The sequence below is a fragment of the Hemitrygon akajei genome, chromosome 6, assembly GCF_048418815.1.
Source record: "Hemitrygon akajei chromosome 6, sHemAka1.3, whole genome shotgun sequence".
Lineage (NCBI taxonomy): Eukaryota > Metazoa > Chordata > Chondrichthyes > Myliobatiformes > Dasyatidae > Hemitrygon > Hemitrygon akajei.
In genome coordinates this window covers 47,260,895-47,273,276 of record NC_133129.1, presented here as the reverse complement: position 1 = coordinate 47,273,276, position 12,382 = coordinate 47,260,895, and the positions used below count along the sequence as shown (strand labels likewise).

The window sequence follows — 12,382 nt, the reverse complement described above, 5'->3', positions numbered from 1 at the left end:
TATATCTAGTCCTGTCCTGGTGACTTATCCAACTTGATGCTTTCCAAAAGCTCCAGCACATCTTTTTTAATGTCTATATGCTCAAACTTTTCAGTCCACTGTAAGTCATCCCTACAATTGCCAAGGTCCTTTTCCGTAGTGAATACTAAAGCAAATTATTCATTAAGTACCTCCGCTGTCTCCTCTGGTTCCATACACACTTTTCCACTATCACACTTGATTGGTCCTGTTCTGTCCCGTCTTTTCCTGTGGCTGTTCACATACTTGAAGAATGCCTTGGGGTTTTCCTTAATCCTTCTTGCCAAGGCCTTCTCATGGCCCCTTCTGGCTCTCTTAATTTTACTCTTAAGCTCCTTCCTGCTAGCCTTATAATTTTCTTGATCTCTATCATTACCTAGTTTTTCGAACCTTTCATAAGCTTTTGTTTTCCTCTTGATTAGATTTTCAACAGCCTTTGTATACCATGGTTCTTGTACTCTACCATCCTTTCCCTGTCTCATTGGAAAGTACCTATGCAGAACACCATACAAATATCCCCTGAATATTTGCCACATTTCTGCTGTACATTTCCCTGAGAACATCTGTTCCCAATTTATGCTTCTAAGTTACTGCCTGATAGCTTCATATTTCCCCTTACTCCAATTATACGCTTTCCTAGCTTGTCTGTTCCTATCCCTTTCCAATGCTATGGTAAAGGAGATAGAATTGTGAACATTATCTCCAAAATGTTGTCCCACTGAGAGACCTAACTCTTGACTAGGTTCATTTCCCAATACCAGATCAAGTACAGCCTCTCCTTTTGTAGGCTTATCTACATATTGTGTCAGGAAACCTTCCTGAACACACCCAACAAACTCCACCCCATCTAAACCCCTTGCTCTAGGGAGATGCCAATCAATATTGGGGAAATTAAAATCTTCCACCATGACAACCCTGTTATTATTGCATCTTTCCAGAATACGTCTCCCTATCTGTTCCTCGATGTCCTTATTACTATTGGATGGTCTATAAAAAACACCCAATAGAGTTATTGACCTCTTCTTGTCCCTAACTTCCACCCATAGAGACTCAGTAGACAATCCTTCCATGAATTCCTCTTTTTCTGCAGCCATGACACTATCTCTGATCAGTAGTGCCATGCCCCCACCTCTTTGCCTCCCTCCCTGTCCTTCCTGAAACATCGAAAGCCTGGCACTCTAAGTAACCATTCCTGCTCTTGAGCCATCCAAGTTTCTGTAATGGCCACAACATCATAGCTCCAAGTACTGATCCATGCTCTAAGCTCATCCACTTTGTTCATGATACTCCTTGCATTAAAATAGACACATCTCAAACCCTCAGTCTGAGCTTATCCCTTCTCTATCACCTGCCTATCCTCTCTCTCACACTGTCTATAAGCTTTCTCGATTTGTGAGCCAACCACCCCTTCCTCCATCTATTCAGTTCAGTTCCCACCCCTCAGCGATTCTAGTTTAAACTCTCCCTAACAACCTTAGCAAACCTCCCTGCCAGGATAGTGGTCTTCCTCAGATTCAAGTGTAACCTGTCATTTTTGTACAGGTCACTCCTACCCCAAACGATGTCTCAATGATCCAGAAATCTGAATCCCTGCCCCCCTATTCCAATCCCTCAGCCATGCATTTATCCTCCACCTCATTCTATTCCTACACTCACTGTTGCGTGGCACAGGCAGTAATCCCGAGATTTCTACCTTTGAGGTCCTGCTTCTCAACTTCCTTCCTAACTCCCTGTAGTCTGTTTTCAGGACCTCCTCCCTGTTCCTACCAATGTCATTGGTATGAATATGTACCTTGACCTCTGGCTGTTCACCTTCCCACCAGGATATCCTGGATGCAATCAGAAACATCCCGGACCCTGGCACCTGGAGGCAAACTACCACCCGTGTTTCTTTCCTGTGTCCACAGAATCACCTGTCTAACCCCCTAAATATAGAGTCCTCTATCACTGCTGCCATCCTCTTCCTTTCCCTACCCTTCTGAGCCACAGGGCCAGACTCTGTGCCAGAGGCACAGCACTGTTGCTTCCCCCAGGTAGGTCACCACCCCCCAACAGTACTCAAACAGGAGTACAATTGTTAAGGGGGACAGCACAGGTGTACTCTCTAGTATCTGACCCTTGCCCTTCCCTCTCCTGACTATTACCACTTATCTGTCTCTGAAGGCCCCAGTGTGACCACTTGCCTATAGCTCCTCTCTATCACATCCTCACTTTCCCTGACCAGATGAAGGTCATCGAGCGGCATCTCCAGTTCCCTAACCCAGTCCCTAAGGCGCTGAAGCTCGAAACACCTGGCGCAGATGGACATCTCACATCTGACACCCAGTACAGAACACCGGCCTCAGAGACATACTTCCTATTCCTATTCCTTCCGACTAGAGATGGGGCAGTGTTGGATCTCCTGTTAGGGAATGCGATAGGTCAGCTGACAGATGTATGTGTTGGGGAGCACTTCGGGTCCAGTGATCACAATAGCATTAGCTTCAATATAATTATGGAGAAGGACAGGACTGGACCTAGAGTTGAGATTTTTGATTGGAGAAAGGCTAACTTTGAGGAGATGTGCAGGGATTTAGAGAGAGTGGATTGGGTCAAGTTGTTTTATGGGAAGGATGTAATAGAGAAATGGAGGTCATTTAAGGGTGAAATTATGAGGGTACAGAATCTTTATGTTCCTGTTAGGTTGAAAGGAAAGGTTAAAGGTTTGAAAGTGCCATGGTTTTCAAGGGATATTAGAAACTTGGTTCGGAAAAAGAGGGATGTCTACAATAGATATAGGCAGCATGGAGTAAAGGAATTGCTCGAGGAATATAAAGAATGTAAAAGGAATCTTAAGAAAGAGATTAGAAAAGCTAAAAGAAGATACGAGTTTGGTTTGGCAAATAAGGTGGAAGTAAATCCGAAAGGTTTCTACAGTTATATTAAAAGCAAGAGGATAGTGAGGGATAAAATTGGTCCCTTAGAGAATCAGGGTGGTCAGCTATGTGTGGAGCCGAGGGAGATGGGAGAGATTTTGAACGATTTCTTCTCTTCAGTATTCACTAAGGAGAAGGATATTGAATTGGGTAAGGTGTGGGAAACAAGTAAGGAAGTTATGGAACCTATGATAATTAAAGAGGTGGAAGTACTGGCGCTTTTAAGAAATTTAAAAGTGGATAAATCTCCGGGTCCTGACAGGATATTCCCCAGGACCTTGAGGGAAGTTTGTGTAGAGATAGCAGGAGCTCTGACGGAGATCTTCCAGATGTCATTAGAAACGGGGATTGTGACGGAGGATTGGCGTATTGCTCATGTGGTTCCATTGTTTAAAAAGGGTTCTAGAAGTAAGCCTGGCAATTATAGACCTGTCAGTTTGACATCAGTGGTGGGTAAATTAATGGAAAGTATTCTTAGAGATAGTATTTATAATTATCTGGATAGACAGGATCTGATTAGGAGTAGCCAGCATGGATTTGTGCATGGAAGGTCATGTTTGACAAACCTTATTGAATTTTTTGAAGAAGTTACGAGGAATGTTGACGAGGGTAAGGCAGTGGATGTAGTCTATATGGACTTCAGCAAGGCCTTTGACAAAGTTCCACATGGAAGGTTAGTTAAGAAGGTTCAGTCGTTAGGTATTAATGCTGGAGTAATAAAATGGATTCAACAGTGGCTAGATGGGAGATGCCAGAGAGTAGTGGTGGATAATTGTTTATCGGGATGGAGGCCGGTGACTAGTGGGGTGCCTCAGGGATCTGTTTTGGGCCCAATGTTGTTTGTAATATACATAAATGATCTGGATGATGGGGTGGTAAATTGGATTAGTAAGTATGCTGATGATACTAAGGTAGGAGGTGTTGTGGATAATGAGGTGGGTTTTCAAAGCTTGCAGGGAGATTTATGCCAGTTAGAAGAATGGGCTGAACATTGGTAGATGGAGTTTAATGCTGAGAAGTGTGAGGTTCTACATTTTGGCAGGAATAATCCAAATAGAACATACAGGGTAAATGGTAGGGCATTGAGGAATGCAGTGGAACAGAGAGATCTAGGAATAACAGTGCATAGTTCCCTGAAGGTGGAGTCGCATGTAGATAGGGTGGTGAAGGAGGCTTTTGGAACGCTGGCCTTTATAAATCAGAGCATTGAGTACAGAAGTTGGGATGTAATGTTAAAATTGTACAAGGCATTGGTAAGGCCAAATTTGGAATATTGTGTACAGTTCTGGTCACCGAATTATAGGAAAGATATCAATAAATTAGAGAGAGTGCAGAGACGATTTACTAGGATGTTACCTGGGTTTCAGCACTTAAGTTACAGAGAAAGGTTGAACAAGTTAGGTCTCTATTCATTGGAGCGTAGAAGATTGAGGGGGCATTTGATCGAGGTATTTAAAATGGTGAGAGGGATAGATAGAGTTGACGTGAATAGGCTGTTTCCATTGAGAGTAGGGGAGATTCAAACGAGAGGACATGATTTGAGAGTTGGGGGCAAAAGTTTAAGGGAAACACGAGGGGGTATTTCTTTACTCAGAGAGTGATAGCTGTGTGGAATGAGCTTCCTGTAGAAGTAGTAGAGGCCAGTTCAGTTGTGTCATTTAAGGTAAAATTGGATAGGTATATGGACATGAAAGGAGTGGAGGGTTATGGGCTGAGTGCGGGTAGGTGGGACTAGGTGAGATTAAGAGTTCAGCATGGACTAGGAGGGCCGGAATGGCCTGTTTCCATGCTGTGATTGTTATATGGTTATATGGTTATTCTTCACAACTAACTTACCTCGCCTCGACCTGTTATTGCCAAAGCCCCGTTGAGCCAATGCCCTACTACTCTGACTCCCTCTACTCCAACGCCCGCTCCTCAGGTGCCCGCTCTATAAAGCTGTCTTTTTAAACACTTCCCGCCAGTCTAACTCGCTGACATCCATGCACCTGTACAGTCATTCCTCGATCCTTAAATTGTGATGAGGAGGCCCATTGAAACACTGGACTGGACAGATCTAATGTTCTTATTACAATTTCATATACTAACCAATCTGATTTTGAATATGGAATAGGTAGAGAAAAATCTGAGTGTTCTGTATATTTATCTACAATGAATCGAAAACAGCTAGGTATAATCAGGTACAAAGAAAGACCAATATCCATGGCTTCACCATCTACCACTTATACTGCAAAGATTTAAGCAAGTTTGTGTTATTTATGCCATTGAGTAGAACCAATAAAAAATGGACTTGCACTTTCTACTTGGGTTTTCATGACTCAATTTTCCAAAGCTCCAAAACTGTCCTGTCTGTCCAATCTGATACAGACATGGGCAGGAGATCTCCCCCAATAGTACAAATGCTAATGCTGTCATAGGTAAATCACAGGTTTGGCATTAAGAATTCCGGATTACTGGTTCAGAGACATAAACTCGAGCACTGCTATTGAAGTTAGGGATTTTAGTTAAAAATAAATAAATAACATTATTTTGCTTTTAAAATTAGGCTGTCTCAGTAATGGTACACACAAACTATTGAATTGTTGACCATCAGCTTCACTGAATACTGGTGAACTAAAAGGTGCATTATGATTTCTGACAATTATTTGTGCATTATTTCATTTCTGCACCCTTTCTTGTCTTTTTAAATACCTTCATGATTTCTGATCTCCATCTCTCAAGTCTTCTCCATCCCTGATATGTTCCAAGATATTTGTGCTCTTCATATTCTGCCATTTCTAAGCACATATTTAACTGCTCCACAGAAGACAGTTGTGTCTTCTGCTGCTATGGGTCTCTCTAAGTCCTGGAATTCCCTTTCTACATTTGTAAATCTCTCATCCTCTCTTCTTCTTTATGTTTGTCTTTCAAACTTAGTTTGTAGTCCAAATTAATTCATATTCATCATATTACCTCCATTTGTGACTCAGCACCAACTGTTTTGTCTGATAAAGTTCATGGAGTAATTTGGAGCTTATCATGATATCTAAGCTGTCATATAACCAAAAGTGATTGTATTACAGGCATCTTGCATGGACTGACCTATAAATTTACTAGTCAACAGCAAAAAAAAAGTGGCTTGTCAAATAGTTAGATACATTTGGGAGGTGTATAAGTTCTGGCCTATTGTCAAAACTGCCTTGACACCAATGTTCCTAGGCTTACTAGCTGTCAAACCTTCCAATAGATTTAATTTCGTGCATTCATAAATATTTAAAAATACACCAAAATAAACAAACTTCTAAAAGCTTAAGAGTAAATAAAAGATAAAATAGAAGTAATGAAACCACTTAAATACATTTTAGTTAATGATTTAAATTAATTAATTAAAAAATAGAAAATTATATATGAAAAAAACCGGCCCATCTTCCTTTGGAACTGTTCCTGTCCATTCACTATTGGATGTGAGATCTAACCTTGCACAGGCTCCAAGGGCATACTTCCTACCGTAACTACTGGTAAACTATGGTTAGGTGGCACAATGTTGCTGGATTTCCAGAGAAGTCTAAAGGTGGAAAGTACTTGTAATTACAGCAATGAGGACATTTTGGGAAATTCCATATGTCTAAGTTTGCATAAGAGGCTCTTGTATGTATTTTGAACTGTGAATAATAGAAACAAAAAAAAATGCTGGAAATTCTCAGAGGATCATGCAACATCTGCAGAGAGAGAAACAGGGCTCAAGTTTCAAATCAGAGACTTTTCTTCAGAATGGAAAACAGATTATAGAGATTGATTTATATTGACAGTCTTTTGCAGTATTTTACCTCAGGGGTTCAATTTAACTCCCCACAAACAAAAATTACGTGTCAATAGGGTAGATGAATATTCCCATGGATTTTAAGCTGCATTTTGACTAAGACAAGTGTAAAAGATACATATTACATTGTAGTTGTTCTCAACATATATGTGCTTATCTCGACATTCATGTCCAGTGATTGCTTAAGAGAAATAAAAATGTCTTCATGTATATTTAGCAGTGATGAGACTAATCATCTTCAAATATTAGCCTGCATGCTACCAAGCAATCAATTTATCCGTTTCCATAGAGATTCTTAAACTCAATGAACGTGGTTGCTCTGGTTACTATCTGATCATTCATTTGACGAATCAGGGTGCCGGTTGCTTAAATGTGACGCGCTTGGGGATAGCGCCATTTCAGGTGTGGTGATTCGTTTCTGTATTTACATGGGACATTATGATGGTTTGGGTAGGTGTTTGTTAGCTAATCATTGTACACTGTATACCGTTAGTTGTTATTTGCTAATTATTGAAATGTGTAAGATAGTTAATTTTTGTTATTCATAAACATATTTTTAAACATGTTTTCCGCATGGTGTTAATTTTTGAATAAGGTCAGTCTCGTTAAGGGTGGCAAAATGCAAGTATTTGCGTTTTCGGTAGTTTCCTCTGATTATACTAGCTGCTGGATGTTGAAACGCATAACGTATATTGCTGTCGGAGCTAAGTATAGCCTTTGATCGGAGCGAGGAATATACCATTTGTCCGGTTTTTTTTTGCCCCTTATAAATCTTATGAGATCGATTGGCGAGGAATAAATCAGCTGATAGAGAATGACTCGTGGGTGGGCGTTGCTCCAGTGTCCTCGTGGGTTCAGAGTTGCATTGTTGCAGGTAAAAGATGAGAATTGCAGTGCATTTTCTCCAGTGCTTGGGAAGGGGTCCTGATGGAAAGTTACTGGTCAATTTATACACTAGTTATTTTAAAATATGCCTGCAACACACAAAATGCCCGTTGATTTCCTCATGCAAGGCAACATCTATGGAAAAGAGTAAACAGACGATGTTTTGGCCGACACCCTTCATCAGAATTTCAAGCTCTGCTCTCGAGATAGTATCCAAGGATGATATAAATTGGACAGATCTCACTATTTAGTGGCCAGTTATAGTCAGTGATGCTAAAATGTTGGCATATCAAGATTTTAGTTATATATCTCGACTAGTACTGCCCCAAAGAAGGAAAAAAATTAAAAAGTTAAAAATTTTCAGATGATACTAAAGTAGGTGGTGTTGTGGACAGTGAAGATGGTTAATCAGGATTTATAGCAGATCTTTAATTATCTGAGTAAATGGGCTGAAGGAAGGCAAAATAGAATTAATTCAGATAAATTTGAATTTATCATATTTTTGGGATGACAAATGAGGGTAGGTCTTCCCTGGGAGTTGTAGAACAAAGGGACCTTGGAGTACAGTTCTTGGTTTCCTAAAAATTGTTGTAAAGAAGGGTTTTTTGGCATAGTAATCTTCATTATTCAGGGGTATTGAGTATAGAAATTGTACAAGATGTTGGTGAGGCTGCGTTTGCAATATTGTGTTCAGTTTTGGTCACTTTGCTGTAGAAAAGAGGCCAGTAAGTTACAAAGCTTTCAGAGGATATTTACGAAGATGTTGTTGGAACTTGAGGGTCTGGGCTATGGAGAGAAATTGAGCAGGTTGGACTTGAGGTTCTGCAAATACTGGAAGTGTGTGTTGAACATGTGAGTTTTTTCACAGGAAAATCAGTGGTGAACTTGTAGAGATGTATAAAATTAAGGGTCATAGATCAATGTTGAGAGTCTTTTTCTCCAGGGTAGAGGAATCAAGAACTAGAAGGCACAAGTTTAATGTGAGAAGGGAGAAGAACCTGAGGACAATTTTTAGTCACCCATTGGATGGTCAGTATATATAATGAGCTGCCAGAGGAAGTGGTTGAGGCAAGTACACTAACAATATTTTAAAGGTACTTGGACAGGTACATGGATAGGAAATGTTTAGAGGGATACAGGCCAAATGTTGATATGGAAATTTTGTTTGGCTTCAAGCAGTTAGGCTGAAATGCTAGTTTTTGTGTTGTATTACTCCTGAGGAAATGTTAGCAGATGTCCAGTCAAATGTGGCAGAATGCCCTAACACCTTCACAAAGGAATGGAATAAAAATTGAACCAACACACACAAAATGCTGGTGGAACACAGCAGGCCAGGCAGCATCTATAAGGAGAAGCACTGTCGATGTTTTGGGCTGAGACCCTTCGTCAGGACTAATAAAAATTGACACTGAAAATACAAGTAGGTGTGAGGATAAGTGACTGCAGCTTGTCAGAGAGTGCATCTTGCAGTAAAGAGAAGTTCAGAGAATTCCAAGGATTTCACAGAGCAGCTGCTGAACATTCTGGATATGATGCGGGGGATGATTTGTCGGAGGTTATAGTCACATTGGTGCCAATGACATAAGTAGTTAACGCCAGAGTTTGGAAGAGATTAAGAAGCAGTGCTTAATATATAGTAACTTGGACAATACTGGCACCACACACTATTGAGTACAGGAAAAAAAGCTTGAGAAAACCTATAGAAAGTATTAACCCCCCCCCCCACAGAAGTTTTCATGTTTTATTGTTTTACAACATTGAATCACAATGATTTAATTTGGCTTTTTGACACTGATCAACGGAAAAAGACCCTTTCATGTCAAACTGAAAGCAGATCTTTATAAAGAGATTTAAATTAATTACAAATATAAAACAATAATTGATTGCATGAGTATTCATTCCCTTCAAATCAGTATTGAGTGGATGCACCTTTGGCAGCAATTACAGCCTTAAATCTGATCGGACAGGTATCTTATCAGCTTTGCGCATCTGGACAGTGCAATTTCCCCGCCACCCCCCCCCCCCCCCCGCATTCTTTACAAAGCTGATTAAGCTCTGACAGATTGTATGGGGATTGTGAGTGAATAGCCGTTTTCAAGTCCAGCCACAAATTCTCAAAGGGACTGAGGTCTGGACTCTGAATTGGCCATTCTAGGACATTGAATTTGTTTTTTTAAAGCCTTTCCTGTATAGGTTTGGATTTATACTTGTGGTCATTGTCTTGCTGGAAAACAAATCTTCCCCCAAATCACAGTTTTCTTGCAGACTGCATCAGGGTTTCCTCCAGGATTTCCCTGTATTTTGCTGCATTCATTTCTCTGTCTACCTTCACAAACCTTCCAAGGCCTGCTGCAGTGAAGTATCCCATAGCATTGTGTAGCCACCACCATGTTTCACGTGTGGTGTGTGGCCAAGTGGTTAGGCATTGGACTAGCTATCTGAAGGTCGGGAGTTCGAGCCCCAGCTGAGGCAGCGTATTGTGTCCTTGAACAAGGCACTTAACCACGCATTGCTCCAGTCCACCCAGTTGAAAATGGGTACTGATGAAATGCTGGGCATTTTGGGCATACCGGCAAAAACCTCATGATAGACACATCCTATCCTGGGGGGGTGGGTAGTCTCGTACTCTGAGTTGCTTCATGCCACAGAAACCAGCATAAGCACTGGTCTGAGGGGCCTATAAGTCTTGGGACAGACTTTAAAACCATGTTTCACGGTAGGGATGATGTGCTTTTCATGATGTGTAGCGCTAAACATTGCGTTTAGTCTGATGGCCAAAAAGCTCAATTTTAGTTTCATCAGCCCATAGAACCTTCTTCCAGCTGACTTCAGAGTCTCCCACGTGCCTTCTGGCAATCTCTAGCCAATATTTCCCATGAGGTTTTTTGAACAGCAGCTTTCTCTTTGCCACTGTCCCATAAAGCTGCGACTGGTGAAGCACTCTGGCAACAGTTGTATGCATAGTCACTCCCATCTCAGCCACTGAACTCTTCCAGAGGTGTCTCAGCTCTCTTGGTGGCTTCCTTCACTAGTCCCTTTCTTGCACAGTCACTCAGTTTTGAGGACGGCCTGCTCGAGACAGATTTACAGCTGTGCCATATTCTTCCTATCTCTTGATGATTGACTTAACTGTACTCTTAAGGAATATTCAGTGACTTGGACATTTTCTTGTATCCATCTTCTGACTTGTGCTTTTCAATAACCTTTTTGTGGCGATGCTTGGAGTGTCCTTTTGTCTTCATCATGTAGTTTTTGCCAAGATACTGACTCACCAGCAGTTGGACCTTCTAAATACAGGTGTACTTCTACTGCAATCAACCAAAACACCTTGACTACACACAGTGATCTCTATTTAACTAATTACATGACTTCTAAAAGCATTTGGCTACTCCAGTGATGATTTTGGTGTGTCATATGAAAGGGGGTTGAATACTTGTGCAATCAATTATTTTGTGTTTTGTATTTCTAATTAATTTAGATCACCTTGTTTTCACTTCGACTTGGAAAATGTATTTTTCTGATCAGTGTCCAAAAAAAAGCCAAATTAAATTCACTGTGATTCAATGTTGTTTATCTTTTTCATTTAAAAAAAAATCTAGCTCCACATTAAATACTTATGATCAAGACTATGCAATTATCTGTCAAGTTTCCACACAATGAATATTTGGCTGGTGAGATGGTGCAGAAAAGAGGGCTTTAATTTTTCAGGGCACTGGACCTGTGCAGGACAGAATGGTTGCAGCTTAACAGCTTTGCATTGAGTCTTGCAGAATGGATTGTGAGTGATAGGGAGTGTTTTTTAGAAGCTTATTTGAGAGATGAGAAGCTAAATGTCAATTCATAATGGAGAAAATTAGAAAGTTTAAAGGACAGTAAAATGGAGAAATTAAAAAAAATGATTTGAACTGTTTGATATATCTAAATGCAAGGAGTTTAGTGAGTAAGGTGAATGAGTTGAAAGCACTGAAAGAGGTGGAGGTGAGATGCATTAGATATTTTTAAAAATTATTAAAGAGGGGATAAGATGATGTCTTAATGTTCCAGATTACAGGGCTTTCAGATGAAGTACTGAATGGGTTTAGATTAAAAAGGGAGTGGCAGAATTGACAGAAAGGATGGTATGTTAAGATTAACAAATTAGGCTCTATAGTTTAAACCAGTGGTTCCCAACGTGGGGCGTACGCCCCACAGGGGGGTAATTTGATTTTTAAGGGGGGCAATTCGAGAATGAGTTATTAACAGTGAATTTTTTCTAGTAAGTCTGTGAGTATGAGTGTGTGTGCGAGTTAATACATGTGTATATACAGTATGCATACATAAATACTTGTGTATATGTACATGTGTAATTGCATATGTACTGTATATATAGTGTATCACCATCATTACAACCATCAAATGGCTTTCATAATTAAATTAATGAATTGACTGATGTAGGAAGGAACGAATGAACAAGTCCAAACGCGTAAGAAACTCGTACGAGGTCGCGCCAATGCTGCTTTTTGCAGTAGCTTTCGGTTCTTGGTGGTGTGAAGGTGTGTACATTGCATCATCTCTTTTAAACGGTGTATCTGTCTTTGTATGCTGTAGAAACGAATTGACATTGTTTTATTTATTATTATTATTTTAATATCACTTAATGTTTTTTTTTACAATTTCTTAGTAATTTCTTCCTCAGAACTTTAACAGTCCTTTGGTTCTTTTATTTTTCTCTTTCATGAATGCCATGTTCTTTGGAAGCTTGTTTAAACCAAGTTAATGGTCTTTT

At 40.2% G+C, this 12,382-nt stretch overlaps 1 protein-coding gene across 2 annotated transcripts in view; it reads left to right on the top strand.

Annotated features, from left to right (window-relative positions):
- Positions 1-7,150: 7,150 nt before the first annotated feature.
- Positions 7,151-12,382, top strand: part of tnpo1 (transportin 1) — a 148,067-nt gene continuing 142,835 nt past the window's right edge. Inside the window, exon 1 of one of the 2 annotated variants that reach the window (XR_012099241.1) lies at positions 7,151-7,182. The gene's annotated coding sequence lies outside the window, so the exon portion shown is untranslated. The remainder of the gene's footprint in view (positions 7,183-12,382) is intronic. The other variant, XM_073048327.1, reaches the window with a different exon arrangement.